General features: G+C 41.4%; 1 non-coding gene across 1 annotated transcript; it reads left to right on the top strand.

The window, feature by feature from the left end:
- Positions 1–2,144: 2,144 nt before the first annotated feature.
- On the top strand, positions 2,145–2,250 carry LOC112086950. Its single transcript, XR_002899803.1, has one exon. It is a non-coding gene; the product is annotated as a small nucleolar RNA R71 (small nucleolar RNA).
- Positions 2,251–6,150: the final 3,900 nt, after the last annotated feature.

The following is a 6,150-nucleotide window of genomic DNA, read 5'->3' as shown; positions in this document are numbered from 1 at the left end:
GAGCTCAACAGGGGGCGCCTTTGCTTCATCCAAATCCTCATTAAAGCAGCATTGCTCATCGGCTACTCCCTCGGCATTGGTTTATTCATGCAGTTTACCCCTGCCCTCGGCTTGTGATCCCACGGCCATGCAACCCCGAGGTGTTCCCTGACTTGAATTGTAACCTCTGATCCCCAAAACCTCGAGACCGCTTGCCTCTAGCTCCAAAAAACTTGTTTCTGAATCAAGTTCCTTCGGCTGATCCAAGAACTGCTTGTAAGCTTCAGTCTCTTCATTCAAGTACCCATGTTCACCTTGATATTTTGTCAAAACGACTTGGAGATGATCCTCTGTGTTTAGTTCCTCAAGGAGCTCATCGGCAAGCTCCTCCATTGTCTCGATGTAAAAGACTTGTCCACCTATGGTCGGCTTCTTCATCATCTCTTTTACATCGAATTTCATGGTCTCTGATCCAATGTCCAGCTCGATCATACCACCTCTGACATCTATGATGGCTCCTGCTGTGGCCAAGAAAGGCCTTCCCAAAATGATAGGACCAACCGGCTCTTCATCCATCTCCAATACTATAAATTCTGTTGGGATCTCAATCTCAACAATTTTCAGAGGCAATTCTTCAAGTAATCCAATGGGTAACCTTACTGACCTATCAGCAAGTACTAGATAGATCCTTGCTGGCTTGTAGCTGTTGTAACCCAACCTTTTTGCAATGGTATAAGGCATTAAGCTTACTGAAGCTCCCAAATCACACAAACAGCTAGCAAACTTCAAAGGACCTATAGCACAAGGTAAAGTAAAGCTCCCTGGATCAGATAGCTTTCTTGGAATTTTTCCTCTGAATAATACCACTGCACTAATGACTCAGAATGACCATTCCTTGTAACTCCATGGTGTTTTTCAAAACCGCATCTTTTAGAAACTTTCCAAATTGTGGAATTATGAGAAAAGCTTCTATGATCGGCATGGTCATCTGAGTGTTCTCCAAGTGCTTTTCAAACACTGCTCTTGCTTTGTCTAGGATTTGTTTCTTGAATCTCCCTGGAAAAGGATGCTTAGGCTGATAAAGAGGTGGTGGAATATGAGGCTTCTCAGGTTTAGGTTCCTTCTCCACCTCTTTAGCCTTTTCTTTCTTTGAAACCGCATCCTCTTGCTCATCCCTTGGGGCTGCCTCCCCACCGATTTGCTCATTGTCCTCAATGAGCACTCTGTTCTGTTCTGTTCTGGACCGACTGTTCTGGACAGTTTTCTCAGCTAAAGGTGATGGCATTAACATATTTTTTTGGGATTGGGTTCTTGTTTCCCGGGTAAAACTACTTGTCCTCTTGATGTGGAAGCTGGATTCTGCTTAAGCTCCCTAATCTCTTGTTGCATGGACACATACTTGGAACCAAGATCAGTAAACCCACTCTCAAACCTTTGGTATCTTTGTAACAACTGCTGAAGCACACCACACAAGTCTGGACCCATTGGCTGCTGTTGATGAACCGCTTGAGGCTGAAACTGTTGCTGAGTGAACCCTGGTGGAAACTTCGGTTGCTGAGGCTGAGAACTGAAGTTACTGCTCTGAACCGGTTGCTGTTGCTATCCATAGCTCTGTTGTTGCTGCACAATCTGTTGTTTAAGCTGAAAAGAACTTTGAAATTGGGGCTTAGGGGCAAAGCTTTGCTGGTTCTGCTGAGAAGGATACACTTGATCTTGAGGATTGGCCACATTGGGGTTCCTATATGAGAGATTCTGATTTGAGTTATAATTGTTGAACCTCTGATATCGGTTTTGGTTCCCTATGTAATTGATTTCTTCTTGTGTTAGCCCATCCTCATTTACATTCTCAAAACTTGGTCCTTGCTCATAAAACTCGCCTACAAAGTGAATAGGCTTTTGTGTGGCCACCAGCACCTTGTCAGGCTTGTTCTGAAGCTCCCTTATATCCATTTCCATACGCAGCACTTTGCTAGATCCCTCTGTTATATTCGCTCTGTCGAAATCTTCTCCATATATATCATTACACACCACAAGATTCTCAACTAATTCCATTGCGGCATTGATCTCCCTTCCAAGAAAGTTCCCATTAGAAGCTGTGTCAAGTTTGTTCCTTATCTTGGGGAGGGCACCTCAGTATAGTGAACTAAGAAAAGATGCCTCTGAGAAGGCGTGGTGAGGACACTGATTGGTGTAGCTGCGAAACCGTTCCCAAGCTTCTCCAAAGCTCTTGTTTGTGTGCTTTGTAAAGCTGGAGATTTGGTTCCTTAGCTTAGCGGTCCTGGAAGTAGAGAAAAACTTAGACAGAAACACAAGCTTGCACTGCTCCCAAGTTTGTATTGTCCGTCTTAGAAGATTCTTCTCCCATTGATGCACCTTGTCCCCTAAGCTGAAGGGAAACAATCTGAGTTTAAAGCTGTCCTCCGAGACACCGTTGATATTAGTGAGATCATATACACGGTCAAACTGGTCTAAGTGCTCTAAAGGATCCTCCACTGGTAAGTCGTGAAACTTAGAGTTCTGCACCATATTGAGCAAGGAAGCTTTAACTTCGAAGTTATTGTTTTGAACCGGTGGTGCTTGAATCCTTGCTCGGTACTGGTGTGCATTGGCTCTATCGTTCTCACCAACAAATACTTGTGGAGGCTGTCTTTGAGCTTGTGGCTGAGGCTGAGGAACGCTCTGAGCCTGTTGCTCATTGCGGTTAGCTTGTTGTTGATTATGCTGAGCTTGCCTTTCATTTCGCTGAGCCATGTTCTGATTTACATAGGCTTGTTACTCGTTCCTCTCAGACTGCGCCTGGTTTAAGTGAGCCTGATGCTCGGTTTCTTAAGCCTGTTGCTCAATCCTTGATTGATCCTCCATACCCAACCGTTCCTGATTCACAGCCCTCTCTCTAGCTCTTCTTTCAAGCAGGTTTATGTTGTTGTTGTAAGGCTGATGAGGCTCTGAACTTCTGGAGCGTGTTCGTATGTACCTGATCACTCAAAGACAAAGCTCAAAGGTTGATCAGTAAAACAAAAAATAAAGACTTGATCTCAAGAACAAGCAAAAACTAATGCTAAATCCACAAGCCGGCAAAGGCGTCAATTGATAACAAGGTTTTTCAGGCCTTTAAGGGTTATCAATCCCCTGTCACTGTAGAACAAAGGGGTATCAATCCACGTTTGTGGTTTAGACACTAGTTTATAAAGCTATACTTCTTATTCAAGTCAAACAGGTAATGGTTTTGGTTTCTAGACTAGTTACAAAACAAGATGAGAAAACAAGAATTAAACTAAAGCAAGATGCAAACAAGTAAATAAGATAAGCAAGATAAGCGGTTGATGATATGAATCATGAATCAGCAAGCATTAAGAATCAGTTCAATAAGTCATTTAAGAGAAACAAACTATTATTATCATGATGAAAGACTCTTAAACCTCTAACAAACCTAGTTCAGGTATTTCAACAAACACTTTCTAGGCGTGAAAGTACCTCAGATCTAGACCACATGTGATGTTCAAGGATCTAGCATAGAGATCAGTTTGTTAGAGAATGAATGATGAAGATCTTGTTCTCTTTGTTTCTTTTCATCATCATCAAAGCTTCTAATCATGTCTAGCATCACTTCTTGCAAAAGATTAGGTATGCTCTTCATGATTAGTGAGTAGTTCCATTATGAGGTTTTAGATAGGTAGATTAGGGTGTTGAAATGCTAGATTAGCGAGTCTAGGTTCTAGATCTGCATCATTCATTCTCTACTAAACCGATCTCTAAGCTGGATCCATGAACATCACATTTGGTCTAGATCTGAGGTGTTTCATGCCTGAGAAGTGTTCGCTGAAATACCTGAAGCAGGTTTAGTAGAGGTTTAAGAGTCTTTCATCATGATAATGATAGTTTGCTTCTCTTAAATGACTTACTGAGCTGATTCTTAATGCTTGCTGATTCATGCTTCTCAAAAAAGATTTTGGTATGAAAGAGGATTAGTTTAGAAGCTTAATACCTTCATGAGAGGATTAACTTGTCCTTGAGTTCATGTTAAATGAAGTTGCTTGACCATTTAGTTCATTAACTGATAACACCGGATTTTGACCATTTTTATGGATCACTTTAATATCTATTACAGGTGTTTTTACTCCATTTTCAAAGGTTTTCAAACGATTTCTACGTTTCCGGAATTTTAAAAGACTTTTCAGGTAATTTGGGAAAAGAGGCACAAATTGGAACAAAAAGACTATTTTGGATAAATGCAGACCGTCAGAACTCTCATAGAGAGACGAAGACCTTCTCACCGTCTGATCACCCTCAAAATTGGACAACTTATAGAAGAATCAACCAGCTTTCAAATGCACTTAGTTTGGAGACATTCCAACGGTTGGATCTCAAGATATTCCATTAGCCCCGGAGCCACTCGAAGACGGCCAGCAAGTCACGCGACCGCGACCAACAGCCTATTTCCCGCAGTCAGAAGCCTCCCGACCGCGACAACCACCAAATCCCCGCGGTCACGTCACTCCCGACCGCGGCCATCAAGCTCCGAATTAAAGCCCATATTTCTGAAGCCCAAAGTCATTCTCAGCCTCAATTCCGAAACCCTAGAGACCTGGAGTATTGAAGACTATAAATACTTGTCATTTATTTCGTTTTTAGAGAGAGCCCTTCATACTTTACAGAAACCCTTTTCCTTTAGCCGTTTTTATGCGATTTTTGTAGAAGATTGTTCAAGTCCGAGTTCTGCAATAGAGAAGCTTTCTTCATCTCTTTTCTTTACTGTTCTTCATTACTTTTATTAAAACCAATGACGATGTCGACCTCAGCCATGTCTGAGTAGATCCCGAGTTGGGCTTAGGGTTCCCGAAATGGGCTCTCATAATCGATTAAGACATCTAGGTTTATAGATCTGAGATTTCGACCTGTTCTCTGTTTATTCTTGTTCTTATTGCATGTATGCTTGATTGATCACCTAGTATCTGATCTAGATAGTTAGTGTTGCGAAAGTTTTCATTAAGTATCAGCCCTAGAATGAAACAGGCGATTTTTCCGTAGGAGTGGAAACCTACCTGCGGCGAGATCGTGAGTATTGACGAGTCTTGTGCAGCTCTTGCGTTCTCTCCCTTCCAGGGCCAGAGTGGAAACCTACTGGTCAGGGTTGCGAGAAACAGTTGGTTATGATCACGACAGTGACGTAGTCATACCGCCGTACTCTAGCTCTAGAACCACCTATATATCGATATCCGTCAATCCCAATCTATCTACCCTAGTGTTAAAACCGATTATGATCCCTTAGAGTTCCCAAAAGCTCAGCTTTTTTAGCCATAGTTTACAAACCAATCGATTTTTACTTGCTTATTTCGATCTGCATTTCAGTTGCTTTAGTTCGATATTTTACTTGCTTTACTTGCCTTTCATTCGATTTCTTTACTTGCTTTCTAGGATAGATTTATTTGCTTTCTTTTGTTTTAGTTTAATTCGTGACAAACAACCAACCTTTAAAACCAATCTAGTCTAGACATAAAGTTAAAAACCGTAGAAGAATACCAGGCACACAAATCTCTGTGGATTCGATCCCTAAATATATACTACAGCTGATTAGCTGTGCACTTGCGGCTTTCATTTGTTTTTGTTAAGGGTAAAACTTGTTCCCTCATGCAGTTGACTCGACATCAGTTGTCACCTTCCTACAGGAGCAGCACCAGTTCGCAGCCGACACATCGGAGGATGAGTGATTGATCAGCACTTCACTACCATCACGGTTCTATCATCATTTTCTTTTCTTTTATCTTATTTTATTTCGCTTTTATTCACCATCTTCTCACCAACTTTTTCACACTGGGGACAGTGTGATTTAAGTCTGGGGGAGGATGTCTATCCGTACTAATCATTTTATTGCTTTTGCTTTTAAATTTCAAGCACTTTTTAAATTTTAATATGTAACCTATTCGACATTAAGTATTTTTCAGGAATGTTTGACGCAAAACTCTGATGATTTAGACCTGCACACTTCTACACTATGCATGATAGCTCATATGTGGTTAGCACTAGACTAGGCGGTAGCTAGAGTACTTGCACTACGAACTCCCACCAGAGGACTTCTATTCATGGAGATTCTTTCTGACAGGATATACTAGCTCAATTTATTTGGACTTAATATTGATATCTAATTTTCTCATCGTTGATTTTAGGCAGGCA

This window comes from Eutrema salsugineum, unplaced genomic scaffold, assembly GCF_000478725.1.
Source record: "Eutrema salsugineum unplaced genomic scaffold, Eutsalg1_0 scaffold_2, whole genome shotgun sequence".
NCBI lineage: Eukaryota > Viridiplantae > Streptophyta > Magnoliopsida > Brassicales > Brassicaceae > Eutrema > Eutrema salsugineum.
Note: the sequence above shows the minus strand (reverse complement) of the source record. Positions and strands in the feature narration are given on the sequence as shown.